The sequence below is a fragment of the Pan troglodytes genome, chromosome 15 (genome assembly GCF_028858775.2).
Source record: "Pan troglodytes isolate AG18354 chromosome 15, NHGRI_mPanTro3-v2.0_pri, whole genome shotgun sequence".
NCBI classification, from domain to species: Eukaryota; Metazoa; Chordata; class Mammalia; order Primates; family Hominidae; genus Pan; species Pan troglodytes.
In genome coordinates, this window is record NC_072413.2 from 2,998,495 (window position 1) to 3,016,527 (window position 18,033).

General features: G+C 42.8%; 1 long non-coding RNA gene and 1 pseudogene across 1 annotated transcript; one reads left to right on the forward strand and one right to left on the reverse strand.

Annotated features, from left to right (window-relative positions):
* Positions 1-7,556: 7,556 nt before the first annotated feature.
* Positions 7,557-11,419, forward strand: LOC134808259 (uncharacterized). The gene is made up of 2 exons (XR_010150843.1): positions 7,557-7,763; positions 10,165-11,419. It is a non-coding gene; the product is annotated as an uncharacterized LOC134808259 (long non-coding RNA).
* Positions 11,420-12,452: 1,033 nt separating this feature from the next.
* Positions 12,453-13,315, reverse strand: LOC129137886 (carboxy-terminal domain RNA polymerase II polypeptide A small phosphatase 2-like; annotated as a pseudogene).
* Between the last annotated feature and the right edge of the window lie 4,718 nt (positions 13,316-18,033).

Below are 18,033 nucleotides of genomic sequence, written 5' to 3' on the forward strand. Positions count from 1 at the left end.
GCCATCTGTGAGCAGGTTTTCTTGCTAACAGGATGAAAGCAAAGAAAGCTGGAATGAGCGAGCCCTCTCAGGCAGCTTGAAGGCTGTTGGGGTTCTTTCCAGGCCTTCTAGCCTTCTGCTTCTTGGCAGGCCACCCAAGACCCTTTTCTGGCCTCTGAGACATTCATGCTCTGGAAGGAGAGTGTCCTACTTTTCACTAGGCTATGGGGCCAGGCCTATCCAGCTCCCCGCTTCCACTAACAACCATGGGGCTCTCACCTGGGTGCACACTGCCCAAACATGGCCCTTCTAAGGCAGAAGATCATGTGTCTTGCAGTTTCAGCTTGCTAGGGCTTAAAAGTCATCAGTGCTGTTATTAAAATAGGGAAATGAACGGGGAAAAGATGCTTTAAAAAATTTCCCATAATCATACAACGGAGATCATCAGCACAGATGACAGCACAGGCAGGGCTGCTGGGGAGGCTGAGGGAGAGTGTCCAGCCTGTTCTGCCACCTGATTCATGCCAGGGGTGCCTCGTGACACAGTCCCTTAGAGAAGCATGCAGACATCTCAGGAAGGACCTGGAAGGTGCAGATCAGGGCCACCCAGCACCACTGATGGTGGAGTGGGCCTACCTCCCATCAAGCTGTGTCTCCACAGCTGACCCTTGAAGCCAGGAGGTGATTTACAACATGTGCAAGGCAGTGAGCTCCATCAGCTGTGTGGCCTTCAACATTCACTTCAACTCGGACATCTCACCAGAAAGCAGTGGGGACTGGCCAATGCAGAAGCCTGCAAAGTGGAACAGAGCGTCATGGGGTGGGGGATGTGGAGACTGCCTGCTGATCTGAGCACTGCTCCCTGAGGGTGTGATCTGCAGGATTCCTGAAGGAGGGCTGTGAGCTCATCTGCGAGGCCCTGAGCCTGTGGAACATGGCTGAGGACAAGCACATGCGGATTTGTGTCTACTTGCACCTCCTTGTTCATCTCAGTACACTACAGTGACTGTGCCGAGGTGGGCCTTTAGCATCCCCTGGGCTGTGTCAGCAAAGGACTCTGGGCCTGGCCTGGCATTGAGGGATGGCAAATAAGGGGCCTGGGTTTGCATTGTCACCCCCTATGGTAGCATAAAATGAGAGAGTCCAGACCTGCAGGACTGGAACCCTAACAAAGGGGTTAGGAGGCTGCTCACTTTCCCTCAGGGACCCATGTGGAGGAGCTGAGGGAGGTTAAGGAGACCCTAGGGACTCACTTGTTCTGTCTGGGCTTCCCCCTGCTCCATCATTTGATGACCATTTTTTGGGAAGAGCTCCGGAACCTCCTGTGCTCTAGTGAGATGGGGCCTCCCCTCACAGGGTATTCTGAGACTGTGAGTGAGAAGCTAACACAGTGCCTTGCAATACTCATGGGAGCTGTCATCCTCTGTGACCATCACGTGGCCTTGTAGTGTTCAGACTGCCTGGCCTGCCTGGGGTTTGGTGAGGCTGTTTTGTGGTCAGCTGCTTTAGAATCTCACTTTCTCTGCAATCAAACAGTGACTGTCTTCGTGTCTGTTTATGGGTTTAAAAAATCCTAATATTTCATTTATAGTAGTTTCAGCTTGCATGTGTTTATTTGTATAAATTTTATTAGAGTAAAGAGAGCTTAAGACAATAGCCTTTTAAGGTCTTAATGAGGCATAGACTTTCATGTCACAACAGCTAATGTTGACCTCTTTTTCTACCTTTGTGTAATGTATACACATAAAGTACAGCCAGAGGTGACTAGAGCTGAGCTGCTTGGGCTTGCTTGCTGGCCTGCAGTCAGGTGGATTCTGGCTGTGAGGCAGTGCCCACCCTGGATCTACATCCCCCACCCCCTCTCCTTAGTCCCTGAGTAACCAACAAGGCCGTGCTAATGAGAGGGCGAGTGATGGGCATCGGGTACCCCAATACTATCCGGGAAGATTTGAATGCCATCTGGGCTGGAGCTGTTGGGATTAGGGGCTGTGGCTGCCTTGGCTTGTCATGGTGCCACCCACAGATGTGCCTGCCCTGTGCTGCTTCTCCAGCAACTGGCTGCCCACGGCCCTGAGCCTGTCACACCATTCTTGCTACCTCATGCTGCTTGTGTTTGAAAAACCCATCCAGAGATGGCATTGCTGGATGTGAGTGCTGAAAAGGGGGCAGCACCTTTGTCCTGGGGGATTAGGAGCTGACCAGATTCCTCCTGACTCCCTTCCAGAACAAGTGGGGCAGGTGCTGTAACTAATGATGCCCCCCAGAAGATGTGTTTGCACTGGCTGAGCAAATACACGATGCAGAGACCTAAATGAAGACACGTGAATGGGGTGTGTGGACATCAGTTAGCAACTGGGAAATAGGTGCCTCTCAGGCCTCTCGTGCTCCAGCAAGTGTGGAATATGCCTGTGCCCATGAGTGTAGACATCTGGAGTGTATACATTTGGCTGCTGTTTTTGCTGCCACTATCCCCAGGCCCAACCTGGCTTAAAGTCCAGGTTTTAAGTAAAAAAATAGGAGGCTTTTTGCCACACAGCTCCGTGAGAGGCTGAGGTGAAAGCATCACTGGAGCCTAAGAGTTTGAGGCTGCAGTGACCCATGATTCAGCCACTGCACTGACACAGTGAGACCTGCGTGCGCCCTTCTACAGAGGATAGCTCTGGGGCATTTGGGGATCCCTACAGTCCGGGACATCTCCCTGTCCCCTGCTGCCTGTGCTTCTTCCCTTGCCTGCTGTCAGAGCCTAACATGGAGGAGGATGTTGCTGCCCTTTGAGCCTGAGGAAGCTGTGTCTGACTGGGGCTTCTGTCTGCGGTTTTGTGAAGAGCTACTTATGAGTATGGTCTGTCCAGATACCTTGTTTCAAAGGAAGTGAGCATGAGCTAGCAAATGTAGCCACCCCACAGCTGATAAACAACTTTGTCTTGTTTTTAAATCATCAATCTTCATTTCACATTGAAATAAAGTAATTGAAACCTGCTACCCCAGCCTCGCCCGTGTGTTCTGTAACCCAGACTCATTTCGTTGTGTGGGCTGTTGTCAGAAATGTTATAAAAAAAATTATGCATAAATAAGATCAAATGTAAAATTATGCTTATAATGTCACTTGAGTGGGTGGTAAGAGGGTAGAGTCACAGGAAATCTGTTGGGGTTTACACCCCTGCTACTTACCAAGCTCATGAGAGTGTGGCAGAGGTGATCATCACCTGATATTTGTGGCAGAAGAGAAAAGTCTAGCGTGAAGGCCAGGTAGGGGAGAGGTGCCAGGCTGTGGGGCCAGGCCTGTGCATGCTGGGCCTGTTAGGTCACTGAACATCTAACTGCCCGGGAACCGGCTCTTTTCACATCATCTGAGGTAAGAGGATGGAGAAGCACTCTCCAGAAGTCACACTGCGCTGGGAGAATGGAGGAGAGCCTACAACTCGCCATCCTAAGGTAGGTTTTAGATTGAGCTGGACTGTCTTCGAGAGCTAATGAGATGGGAGGAAGACAGTCCCCCAGGTACACCTGACAGCCAGAGCCTATGAAGTTAGGGGGGTTGTGTGGGGGTGGCCTGTCCCTATGAGAGGAGGAGCTTAAAGCTACTAAAGCTGGTGGCTGCTGCTCTGCCATCCCTCTACAGAGCAGGCAGGTCCTCAGCTGCATGTATAGCTGAATGTCTTTTGGAGTGTTAGAGAGTCCTCTATGTCTTAGAAATTTTGAAAAGAAAAACAAATCTCAATTTTAATGTTGATTAGTTTCTCTGAGCCAGTTGGGAAAAAAGATGTCCTTCACCTCAAAGGTTTAAGTGACACCGAAGGGTAGCCACCAGTGTCTCGGCCACTGAAGCCTCATGCATGCTCCCACTACCAGTTTGATTTGCAGCCCCATAGTTGTGTTGTACTAAATATTCTTTCCTCTGGCCTTGTCCAGTGAACACGGTTCACATGGCTAACACCACTTCTTGAGATGCGAGCACCATGCAAAGCTGAGAACGGATTGGGTTTTGTGACCATTGTGCCTCCTCCTCACCTGAGAGGCCCATTTTTCCTGGTTGATTCATTAAGTGTATTAGTGCTGTCAGTCGCCTCTGGACAATTGAAATGACAAGTGGCTGTTGATTCATAAAGAAAATGAAGGCTTTAGATGTGAAACCCTCGTTTTCTCTTGTCCTTCTCTTAGGTGAAAGATTTTATTTTTTTCAAAAGGCTACATACTGGTATCCCAGCAGGTGTAGTGTGAGAACTGGCATATGTTAGGCTATGGTTTCAGTGTGGATGGGCAATCCTTCAAGATGGAAAACCAACTCTCACTGAGTTGCTGGAGCCACACTGACATTTCTCCACATCCCCCACCATGGGCTTTCACTTTTCTCCTGTGCTTGAATTTTTTTCACATACAAATTCTTTATACACACACACACACACACACACACACACATATCTCACTCTCTCAATGCAGTGGCTGAATCATGGGTCACTGCATCTTCAAATTCTTAGGCTCCAGTGATGCTTTCAAATCAGCCTCTCAAGTAGCTGGGACTACAGGCATGCAAAGCTACACCCAGACAATTTTTTAATTTTTTTCTAGAGACTGAGCCTACTTATGTTGCTCAGACTCGTCTTGAACTCCTGGTATCAAGCGATAATCCCACCTTGGCCACCTAAATTGTTTAGATTACAGGTGTGAGCTAGCACTCTCAGCAAAAATATATTTTAAAGAACTGTTACAACCAAATTATGAGTTATCATTATGCCACTGCCCTCCAGCCTGGGCACCAGAGCAAGACCTTGTATCCAAAAACTAAGCAAAACTAAACAAGAACAAAAAAAAAAACCTTATAAATAAATTAAACTTTGAAGATTGTGTCATCTGTGTCCTTCCCTGCCCTCCAAGCTATCAATGTTAAATATAATAGTTATTGAGAAAATGGTTAGATATTATTAAGAAATTTCTATATATCCTCCAGCTGAGAATAGGTATTCTGATGTGGCCCAAATATTTTCTCAGCGCTACCTTCAGGGTCTAAACTAGCAAGTCAGGACACCTGCAGAGGACAGTTGACCATTTTCAAATAGAAAGAGAAATACCCCGTTCATGAGAGTAATCCAGTGATTTTCAAAAAGACAAGACACACTGACATCCAGCGCAGTCAGGGCACAATTACCTTGGAAAAATCACCTCACACAGAATGGTTGAGGAGACTTTCTAAGGTGAGCAAACTTGGGCAACATAATCCTTTCTTATTTATTTCCAGCCCCCGCTGCCCCCCTGATTCCTAATGGCCACACCACAGTGTGGTCAGCAGTGGGGTGCAGTGTTGTGAGAGAGGGGCTCAGGGATGGGATGAAGGTCTTTACCGTGTTACAAAAATGCAGGTTAAAAAGTTGCTAAAAAGATGTCTAAATATTCTAATTCCTACTGTTACATAGCTGCTAAGATGCATTATACAACAGACCCAGGTAAGGGAAAGAGCATGTGCATTTCAAGTCTCAGCTCACTTCTTAATTAGCTGTGATACTCTGGGCATGTGACCCCAAATATACGAGCCTGTTTGCCTGTCAACCCAAAACAATCCTAAGCAAAAACAACAAAGCTTGAGGCATCCTGCTACCAGACTTCAAACTATACTACAAGGCTGCAGTAACCAAAACAGCACAGTACTCATACCAAAACAGATATATAGACCAATGGAACAGAACAGAGGCCTCAGAAATAACATCACCCATCTACAACCATCTGATCTCCGACAAACCTGACAATAACAAGCAATGGGGAAAGATTTCCTACTTACGAAATGGTGCTGAAAGAACTGGCTAGCCACATTCAGAAAACAGAAATTGTACCCCTTCCTTACACCTTATACAAACATTATCTTAAGATGGATTAAAGTCTTAAATGTAAAACACCAAACCATAAAAACCCTAGAAGAAAACCTAGGCAATACCATTCAGGACATAGGCATGAGCAAAGACTTCAGGAATAAAATACCAAAAGCAAACACAACAAAAGCTAAAATTGACAAATGAGATCTAACTAAACTAACGAGCTTCTGCACAGCAAAAGAAGCTATCACCAGAGTGACCAGGCAACCTACAGAGTGAAAGAAAATTTTTGCACTCTATCCATGTGTCAGAGGTCTAATATCCAGAATCTACAAGGAACTTAAACAAATTCACACACACACACACACACACACACAAAAACCATCAAAAAGTGGGCACAGAATATAAACAGACTCTTTTCAAAAGAAGATATTTGGCTGGGCACGGTTGATCAAATCTGTAATCCCAGCACTTTCAGCCGTGGAGGCAGGTGGACCATGAGGTCAGGTGTTCAAGACCAGCCTGGGCCACATGGCGACACCGCATTTCTACTAAAAACACAAAAAATTAGTAGGATGTGTTGGCGGGCGGCCTGTAATCCCAGCTTCTGGGGAGGCTAAGGCAGGAGAATCACTTGAACCTGGGTGGCAGATGTTGCAGTGAGCCGAGATCCTTCCACTGCACTCCAGCCTGGGTGACAGAGCAAGACTCCATCTTAAAAATAATAATAATAAATAAAATAAATAGAAAAAGAAGAAGAAGAAGGAGAAGGAGAAGAAGAAGAAGAAGAAGAAGAAGAAGAAGAAGAAGAAGAAGAAGAAGAAGAAGAGGACCTTTATATGGTCATAAAGAGAAAAAAAGAGAAAAGCTCATCATCACTGGAGACTAGAGAAATGCAAATCAAAACCACAATGGGATACCATCTCACACCATGTTGAATGGCAGTTATTAAAAAGTTGGGAAACAACAGATGCTGGTGAGGCTGTGGAGGAATAGAAACTCTTTTACACTGCTGGAGGGAGTGTAAATTAGTTCAACCATTATGGAAGACAGTGTGGTGATTCCTCAAGGATCTAGAACCAGAAATACCATTTGATCCAGCAATCTCATTACTGGGTATATACCCAAAGGAATATAAATCATTCTAGCATAAAGACACATGCACTCATATGTCTATTGCAGCACTGTGTGCAATAGCAAAGACTTGGAACCAACCCTAATGCCCATCATTGATAGATTGGAAAAAGAAAATGTGGCACGTATACACCATGAAATAATAAGCAGCCATAAAAAGAATGAGTTCATGTCCTTTGCAGGGACGTGAATGAAGCTGGGAACCATTAACCTCAGCAAACTAACACGGGAACAGGAAAGCAAACACCATATGTTCTCACTCATATGTGGGAGTTGAAAAATGAGAGCACATGGACACCGGGAGCCAAAGATCACACACTGGGGCCTGTTAAGGGGTTGAGGTCAAGGGGAGGGAGAAAATTAGGACAAATACCTAATGCATGTGGGGCTTAAAACCTAGATGGCAGGTTGATAGGTGCAGCAAACCACCATGGCACATGTAAAACTATGTAACAAACCTGCACTTTCTGCACATGTATTCCAGAACTTAAAGAAAAACAAACTAACAAAAATGCACTAAGGCTGAGGGGGAGTGGGGGTAAGGGCAGGAGTCAGGCTCGGGTGGGTGCGTCCTGGAGTTTTATCCAATCATTGGCACTGATGTGGGAACCGCCCAATCAGGCGCGCCGTGGCAGAGGCGAGGAAAGGAGGGCGTGGCTTCCTGCATTTGGCGGGGTCTTTGTCTCTCGCTGGCGCTGGCACAGGAGCTTGGGATCCGTCTCCTCTTTCGCCTCCTCCACCTTGGGAGCCCCGGGCTACTCTCTCACAGCCCTTGTTGCCCTGTGATCTGAAGGTCCTTGGGGACGCATAGTTAAGGTGCCAGGACATCCTGGAAGCTGGGAAATGGTGAGTATACGGGGTTCGCCATCCCGAGAGGGGAGAACAGGCTGTGAAACCGGCAGGACCGGCCTCTCCACGGTTAGCTCCGAGTCTCCCGCAGCTTGGCCCTCAGTACCCTGTTGCTGCAAGATGGCCGCTGGGCCAGCCCCGAGGCACCCACGTCCCGCCCGGCCCATCCGGTCCTGTCCCTGGGTAGCGCCCTGCTCTGCGCCCACAGCCATGAGTATTTCCCAGATTGTTCAGGAGGCCAGATGGGTCATCAGGGAAAAACCGCGACTGGGTGTTTGCGTGGGAGGAGCTGCGGCCCGTGGGGTCCCCAGTCTCTCTTGTTAAAATTAACGGGAGTCTATGTTAAAAGTTTCATCAGTTTATCTGAACAAAGAGTGATTGGTGAAATGGAAAGCACCCAGCCATGATTTCTGGTCCACCAGAGGGGCATAAAGGAAAGGCTTTTATAAGATGCATGAGAAAGCAACCCAAATTCAATAATTGGTTCCAGTTATATGGTAGCCTTATTTGAACTATCCAGATGGAAATGTCCTGGTTACATATTCAGAGGTTAATTGCATGTTTGTCATGGGTTAAACCTGCATTTTGCTTCAGGCTAAGATAGGGTTTTATAGGAAATGTATTTGAGTTAGGTTTTAGATTTTTTTTTTTTTTTTTTACCTATGAACACAGGGCACTAGAGCCACTTTAGACTAATTTTCTGATCTTTAATTATTTTAACACTCCAGAGGAGGACTGGTTTTCTCCTGTGTTTTTTTAATGTATGCCAAGTGGAACCTCTAATCGACCACCCTGTTTTTCATCCTAACTCAGGCTTGCAGTAAAATTATCGGTTCCCACTTTCTTTGCTGCATTCTCAAATGCAACGCATGAGACCAGCTTTCCCTTGCCAATTTACAATGCTGTTAACTATATGTCCTTTATTATACATTTCATTAAAGTTTTCTATTATTGGGTTTCTTTCTACTTCTCCCTACAGTTCTGGCAATATTTGCTTTTTATATTTAGAAGCCTCCCTTTTGGGTGCATAAATACATAAAGCTATATTCTCTTGAGAAATTAACCTCTATTATTATTGTATGGTAAACTCATTTCATGCTTGTGAGAGACATTGCTAGAAAGTCTATTTTGTCTAATTTAAGCATTACCATTGCACTCCTTTGGTTATTATTCGCATGGAATATCATTTTCTATCCTTTCACTTTTAGCCTATGGTCTTAATTCATAATTGAGTCTCTTGTAAGCAGCATATTATGAGGTTTAAAGGATTAATTTATCCATTCTGTCTGCTTTAGTCTCTTTTGGCTGCTATAACAGAATATCACACACTGGTAATTAAAAAAGAATAGAATTTTATTTGACTCATGATTCTGGAGGCTGGGAAGCCAAAACAACATGATACTGGTATATGTTGAAGGTCTAGTTGCTGGATAATAACATAGACAAAGATGTGAGGGAGAGAGAGCTTTTTTTAAAAATATATAACAGATCCATTCTTTTTATAATTAGCTCATTCCTATAATAAGAACATTAATCCATTCATGAGGGCAGAGTTCTTATAGCTTAATTAATTTTTAAAGGTTCCACCTCTTAATTCTAACATGTTGGCTATTAAATTTTATCCTAAATTTTGGAGATGACATTCAGTCTACAGCAGTATCTGTTTAGTAGATACTTTAATCTTTTTATTTGTAAGGTAGTGATAGGTAAGCAGTTACTATTGTACATTTGTAGTTTTCTGTCCATTTTAAGTTTGCTTCTTTTTTTTCTGGTTCTGTCTTTCCTGTGGTATTGTTCATTTTTGTTGAGACAAAGTTATGCTTTCTCAGACTGAAGTGCAGTGGCATATCACAGCTCACTGTAGCCTCAACCTCCTGGGCTCAAATAATCCTCCCAACTTAGCCACCCAAGTAGCTTGGACTACTTGGACATGTACCACAACACCCAAGGAGATTTGATTCTTCCGCCTTGGCCTCCCAAAGTGTTGGAATTATAAGCAGGAGCCACCGTATCCAATGTGTAATTTTTGTTGTTTGTGTATGCTTTAATTACTTTCTCTTTTTCTTTACTATGGTTTTTTTTTTTTTTTTTCCTAGTGGTTATCATGAGACTTATGTAAAACATCTTGTATTTTAATAGTCTAGTTTAAGATGATAACAATTTAGAGTATTCTGAATTTCAGTATGTATTTACCATTTTTAGTGACATTTATACTTTAGTATTTTTCATATTGTTAGTTAGCATTTCATCATATCAGTGTGAAGATTTCTTCCAGACCATGGCTGGAGAAGGAAAGAAGGTGTGTTTTGCCTGATTCAGGGACTATAGAGAGAACCAAGTTCTGCAGGCCTGTCACCTAAGTCTCAGGTGAGTATGAATTCTCTTGTGTTTTTGGCAGATTGTTGCAGTGTCAGGACCAAGGTCAAATGAGTTATAGCCAAGTCTACAGTAAGATGTGGCAGTATTCTGTTTTGAAGCCGGGACCATGATTGGTAAGCTTGCCACTTGGTCAAGTGCTCACCCTCTGAAGATGTCTTCCTTGGTCTTTGCCTCCAGCTGGGTGTCACAAACTCTGAACTGGATTCCAAGGCTTTCATGAATTCACTTATGTTTGCTGTGGCAGCTGCATTATGTCGTGGGGGATGTGGATGCAGAACCTCACATTCTGTCATCTTGCTTATGTTACTCTCCTTTATGTTTCACTTTCTCAAATGAATGTCAAGCAGGTGATTTTCAGATTCAAAAGTTCTAAAATAAATTGCTCAAATTTACACATTATGTAAGCTGTTAATAAAATGTCTTGTAGGTGCTACATATTTATTAAAATTTTTGGTTGTAATTTTAAGCTCACTGTAGGCAGAAAGGAATCATTAAGATTTCTATTCTTTTTTAGTCTGTATCTAAATGACCACATATTTTAATTCCAAATATTTACTTTATGCTTCAGTAATGCTCATTGTATTTTGCAAAATTTATATTGTTCTTTTATTTGAATATATAAGGCTTTTTTTTAGCTCCTGAAAGCTATATTATAGTCATATAGTTTTATTATAGTATTTGATAAGAAGAGCAGCAACATATTGAGAACAGAATAAAATTCTGCTGTCTTTTTAATGATTATTTATTAAATTCTTCTCATTAGAGCCTATTATTAATGATTGTAATGTATTTTCTGTATAATTTTACTGCAATTTATTAAATGCCAATGACTTCCAATGTCTGCTTTTCATGACTGCACACAGTTTAAAGCTGTAGATATCTAAAGGGTTATTTTTCAGCCTGGCACGGTGGCTCATGCCTGTAATCCCAGCACTTTGGGAGGCCAAGGTGGGTGGATCACGAGGTCAGGAGATCAAGACCATCCTGGCTAACACGGTGAAACCCCATCTCTACTAAATATAGAAAAAATTAGCCGGGCATAGTGGCGGGTGCCTGTATTCCCAGCTACTCGAGAGGCTGAGGCAGGAGAATGGTGTGAACCCAGTGGGCGGAGCTTGCAGTGAGCCGAGATGGCACCACTGCACTCCAGCCTGGGTGACAGGGTGAGACTCTGTCTCAAAAAAAAAAAAAAAAAAAAAAAGGGCTTATTTTTCATTGTATATTTATGTCGTATTCAGGATTTTATGCATTAAAATCTCTCTTCTTATTTTCAATTCTGTGTTGTTGTGTTTCTTTTCTGGGTGGGTATGTTTTCTCAGATCAGTTAATTGTATTTTTGCTTTTAAAGCTTGATATCATGAGTTGAATGATAATTTTTTAACTCGGTACACTTTATGACAGTGTGATATTTAATTTATATGTGAATTAGCCGTGTTTGTTGCTTATAGATATATCTATGTGTTTTTCGCCTATGTAAGTGTGTCATTTTTTTCATCTTTTTTCCTTGTTTTTTTTTTTTTTAAGTTTCAGATACGCTTTCTTTTTCTTTTTTTTGTTTTTTTTTTTTTTTAAAGAGAATTTTAAAACAGAGTCAAATGAACAAAAATCAGTTATTTGTCCTCTTGCAGGGCGGGGAGACCTTCCTTCCCCACGGGTTTGAGGCTATGGCTAAGTGGTGAGCCTTGGGGAGATGCAGAAAGGATCCATCCCAGGCACTTGGCTAGAGGTAAGTAAAAATAGCCTTTGGGCCAGAAGACCTGATAGTTTGGGTACTCGTCTGAACATAAGTCCCCATCTTCCCAGAAATGTCGTCTTTTGTCTGCAACAACTGGCTGGAGAAATATTTCAGAAAGATGTGTGCCTGGAACACCCAAAGGCGTACCTTTCCTTTCTCCTTGGCATAGACCTTGCAGCACTGAAGAAAGACCAGGTTTGCAACGGAGCCTTCAATACTCTTCATCCCTATGGATCTCAGGGGCTTATAGGGTGACAGGAGAGGAGACAAGCTAGCTTGGGAAGAGTCTTTGTCCTTCAGCTTCTCCCCTACTGAAACACTATATACTTGGGGCCACAGTTCATAGCAAAACACACATGCTCTCTTTCTTTCTCTCACACCCACATCTCGGGAACCCAACAACTTGATGGCAGGTAGCTCTGGGTATCCTTGGTCTGGCATTCACCCACTGGGCATCTAAGCTGTCCTAAAGCTCTTTTCAATCACTTCTCACTCTTTCCAGGCCCATGTGGGTAGGTGTTCCAGGCTTCACTCTTTCAGGCTGATCATAAAGGACAGTGCGGGAAAATCCCCTACTGTGATGGCCATTGCTGGGAAGCAGGGAAGGTTAAGGGCCCATTGCTGCCCAAGGCTAGTGTAGACACCCTCTGCTCCTCCACTCATCTCCTCAAAGAATGATATCAGGTGCAGCAGCTGCTGTCTGGAATGTTATCAAACCAGGACTGCACAGGCACTGCATTCTCTGTGTGGAAGATGTAAGAAGCAGGCGAGTTGTCCAGGATGAGTTTTCCTCAGGTCCCTCCCCAGATGGCTGAGGTCCTTGACATAGCAGCTCTGGTGAAACAAACATGACTCATGGGACAGGCAGCCCCAGACCATCCCATACCCGTCCAGCTCACCCGTCACAGGATCTGCCTACTTGTTCAGGCTGGGAAGAAGAGAGCAATGAAGAAAACACATTTAAACATTTCCTCCATTCATGTCAGGAACTCATCCATATAAGGCCTCATGAGCACATGGATCTGGTGCATGGTCCCCTCAAGCTCTACAGGCACTAGGCAGTCAGAATTGCTGATTGGCTTAAAGGAGCTATGCACAAGGGTTTCATCCAGGTCAGTGACCATACAGATCCTTCCTTGATTTTTCTCTGTCACCTCTGGGAGCAGGCAGGTTCCTGGGATCTGATAAAACTGATAATGGAGAGGCTGGAGCTGATCCGACATAGCAATGGTGTTGACTCCCTCCTTATGTGTGGATTGCTCAGCGGGGGAACTTGACTGTCCAACATGCTGGGTGCAAGAACAGCAGAAAGGGGACTTTTAAGATGTGACAAACATGAGGCCTCTTCGGAGAGGACTTTGGAAACCAGGCCTTGCTTGGTAAGGACCAGGGCATCTTCCCTCCATGCCTGGGTGATGATGGAGCCTTGTTCCATCTAACAATCCTGAGGGCTGGGCTGGCTGGGTGGGAAGACTGGCAAGCACGCTGGCTGGACTGGGCTGGGGGGCATGGGCTGGGGCCTGATTCAGTTCCCGAGATTCTGACCTCCACAGCTGTTCACATACCCCTTCTCCTTTCCATACTGGCAGGGAAGGGAGGTGGCTTGTAGGGAGGGTGGATGGCCTTGGCAGCGGCTCCCCAGTGTGCCCCCAGCCCCGATTCCCCCAGTGAGAGCTTCAAGATCCTCAGTTTGGGTCTAACATAGAGAATCCACCAGAAACACATTTTTTTTTTTTCAAGTTTTATTTTAAGTTCAGGGGTCCATATGTGATAAAGTTTATTTTTCAACTTTTATTTTAAGTTTAGGGGTCCATGTGCAGAGTATGCAGGTCTCTTACATACATAAATGCGTACCACTGTGGTTTACTGCACAGATCATCTCATCACCCAGGTACTAAGCCCAGTATCCGCAGCTATTCTTCCTGCTGCTCTCCTTCCCCTCCCCCATGCCATGAAACAGGTGTCCAGTGTGTGTTGTTCTTCCTGATGTGTCCATGTGTTCTCATTGATCTGCTTCTGCTAATAAGTTAGAATAATAATAGGTGGTGTTTGGTTTTCTGTTCCTGCATTAGTTTGCTGGGAGTAATAGCTGCAAATTCCAACCATGTCCCTGCAAGGGACATCATCTCATTACATTTTATGGCTTCATAGTGTTCCATGGTGTATGTGTACCACATTTTCTTTATCCAGCGTATCATTGATGGGCATGTAGATTGATTACATGATGTTGCTATTGTAAATAGTGCTGCAATGAACATATGTATACATGTATTTTTAAAATAGAATTATTTATATTCCTTTGGGTGTATACCTAGTAATGGTATTGCTGGGTCAAATGGTATTTCTGCTTCTAGGTCTTTGAGGAATCTCCACACTCTCTTCTCCAATTCTTGAAATAATTTACACTCCCACCAACAGTGTAAATGTGTTCCCTTTTCTCCACAACCTCACCAGCATCTGTTTTTTTTTTTTTTACTTTTTATTAATAGCCATTATAATTTGTGTGAGATGGTATCTCATTATGGTTTTGATTTATATTTATCCAGTTATCAGTGATGTTGAGCTTTTCATGTTTGTTGGGCACATGTATGTCCTCTTTTGAGATATGTCTGTTCATGTTCTTTGACCCTTTTTTAATAAGGCCTTTTTTTTTCTCTTGTAAATTTTGTTAAATTCCTCCTAGATTCTGGATATTAGACATTTGTGAGATGGATAGGTTGCATAATTTTTCTCCCATTCTCTAGGTTGTCTGCTCTGATGATAGTTTCTTTGGCTCCGCAGAAGCTCTTTAGTTTAATTAGACCCCATTAGTCAATTTTTGCTTTTGTTGCTATTGCTTTTTGCCTTTCTGTCATAAAGTCTTTTCTCATGCCTATATCCTGAATGGTATTATCTAGATTTTTTCTTCTAAGGCTTTTATAGTTTTGGGTTGTACATTTAAGTCTTTAATCCATCTTGAGTTAATTTTTGTATATGGTGTTAGGAAGGGTTCCAGTTTAAATTCTCTGCATATGGCTAGCCAGTTCTCCTAGCACCATTTTTTGAATAGGGAGACCTTTCCCTAATTCCTTGTTTTTGTTGACTTTGTCAAAGATCAGGTTGTTGTAGGTTTCTGGCTTTATTTCTAGGTTCTCTACTTTGTTTCATTTGTCTATGTGTCTGTTTCTATACCAGTACCATGCTGTTTTTGTTACTGTACTCTTCTAGTATAGTTTGAAGTTAGGTAGAGTGACACTTCCAGCTTTTTTTTTTTTTCTTAAGGTTGGCTTGGCTATTTGGGCTCTTTTTTGGTTCCATATGAACTTTAAAAGTTTTTATTTTTCTAATTCTCTGAAGAATGTCAGTAGTTCAATGGGAATAGCATTGAATCTATGAATTACTTAGGGCAATATGCCCATATTCATGATACTGATTCTTCCACTCCATGAGCATGGAATCTTTCTCCATCTGTTTTGTGTCCACTCTGATTTCTCTGAGCAGTTGTTTGTGGTTCTCCTTGAAGAGGTCCTTCACTTTCTTTCTTAGCTGTATTCCTAGGTATTTTTTTCTCTTTGTAGCAAATGTGAATGAAAGTTCATTCATGATTTGTCTCCCTGCTTGCCTGTTGTTTGTGTATGGGAATGCTAGCTACTTTTGCACGTTGATTTTATATCCTGAGATTTTGCTACTTTTGCTTATCACCTTAAGAAGCTTTGGGCCTGAGACAATGAGGTTTTCTAGATGTAGGATCAGCTCATCTACAAACAAAGATAATTTGACTTCCTCTCTTTCTATTAGAATACTCTTTATTTCTTCCTCTGGCCTGATTTTCCTGGCCAAGGCTTCAGATACTATATTGAATGGTAGTGGTGAGAGAGGGCATTCTTTTCTTGTGCCAGTTTTCAGGTGGAACGTTTCCAGCTTTTGCACATTCAGTATGATATTGGCTGTGGGTTTGTTGTATATGGCTCTTATTATTTTCAGGTATGTTTCTTCACTTCCTAGTTTATTGAGAATTTTAAACCTGAAGGAATCCTGAATTTTATTGGATGCTTTTTCTGCATTTATTGAGATAATCATGTGGTTTTTGTATTTAGTTCTCTTTATGTGATGAGTCACATTTATTGATTTGCATATGTTGAATCAACCTTGCATCTTGGGGACAAAGCCAACTCCATTGTTGCGGATGAACTTTTTAATGTGCTGCTAGATTTGGTTTACCAGTATTTTATTGAGGATTTTTGCACAATGTTTACCAAAGACATTGGCATGATGTGTTGTTGTTGTTGTTGTTGTTGTTGTAGTATCTATGTTAGGTTTTGGTATCTGGATGATGCTGGCCTGATAGAATGAGTTAGAGAGAACTTCTTTGTCTTCAATTTTTTTTGGATGGTTTTAGGAGAAAAGGTACCATCTCCTCTTTGTACCTCTGGTCAAATTCAGCTTGCTTGGTAGGCTAGTTATTACTGCCTCAATTTCAGAACACATTATTGATCTATTCAGGATTCAGTCTTGTGGAGGGTTTATTTTGCAAGGAAATTGTCTATTTCTTCTAGATTTTCTGGTTTATGTGCATACATATGTTTATAGTGTTCTCTGATGGTTGTTCATATTTCCACGGGATCAGTGATGATATCTCCCTTATTATTTCTAATTGTGTTTGGTTCTCCTTTCTTTTCTTATTTATTTGCCTAGCTAGTGTTCCATCTAGTTTATTACTTTTTTTCATAAAAACAGCTCCGGGATTTGTTGACTTTATTTTTTGGAAGAGTTTTCAGTGTCTCTATCTCCTTCAGCTCTACTTTGATCTTGGTTATTTCTTGTTTTCTGCTACCTTTCTGGTTAGTTTTCACTTGGTTTTCTAGTTCTTTTAATCAAGATGTTAGGCTGTTAACTTTAGATCTGTCTAGTTTCTCTTTTTTTTTTTCTTGTGGCAGAGTCTCACTCTGTCACCCAGGCTGGAGTACAGTGGCATGATCTCCACTCACTGCAACCTCCACTTCTCAGTTTTAAGTGATTTCTGCTGTCTCAGCTTCCTGAGTAGGTGGGATTACAGATGTGCATCACAAAAACCAGCTAATTTTTGAATTTTTTTTGTAGAGGTGGGGTTTTGCTGTGTGGTTCAGACTGGTCCTGAACATCTGGTCTTAAGTGATTTGCCTTCCCCAGCCTCCCAAAGTGCTGGAATTACAGGCATGAGCCACCACGCCCAACCCTTTCTAGCTTTTTGATGTGGACATTTGTGCTATAAATTTCCCTCTTTTCTTGGTGTCCAGTGATTATTTTATTCTATCTTGGTGAGTAGTGAGGGAAATAATCTTAAATTTACAATCAACATATAGTTTAAATCCATATAATTGTGTGAGAAGAACCCTTTGTTATTTGAAGGTGATGTTTGAAAGATTTTCTAACTGTGCCTTTTAGTTAGTCTTAAATTTCTAATTGTAGTTAAAAACATGCCATTGTCATTTCTGACATTTTAAGTATATGGTTTAGAAGTGGTTAGTATGGTTCTATTGTTTTGCAGTAGGTTTTAGATAATTTGTGTCTTACAAAAGTAAAAGTGAATCCTCATTACTTGTGAAAGAAGTTAGTTAGCTTGCCTTAGGTAGATAGCAAGAGAAGAGTCCCTGGAAAGTCCCTGGTCAGTGCCTCATCCCTGCATAACATATAAAGAAGCCTGGAAAAAATCAAGCTGCAGACACTAACAAGGGAACTAGCATATGTTGTTGTGCTTGGAGACATGCCCGTGGCTGCACAGATAGAAAAACCTCTGGCCTATTTTGATAAAAACTTGTACAAACCTCCAGCTCACTCAGATAAAGGAACAAGAACGACCTAGCATAGAAATGCCTTTGTTTGGCCAGGCACGGTGGATCATGCCTGTAATTCCAACAATGTCGGAGGCAGCTGTGGGCGGATCATCTGAGGTCGGGAGTTTGAGACCAGCATGACCAAGATGGACAAACTCTCTTTACTAAAAATACAAAACTAGCCAGGCATGGTGCTGCATGGCTATAATCCCAGCTACTTGGGAGGCTGAGGCAGGAGAATCGCTAGAACCCAGGAGGCGGAGGTTGCTGTGAGCCGAGATCGCACCATTGCACTCCAGGCTGGGCAACAAGAGCAAAACTGCAAAAAAAATAAAAATAAATAAAAAAAGAAATTACATCT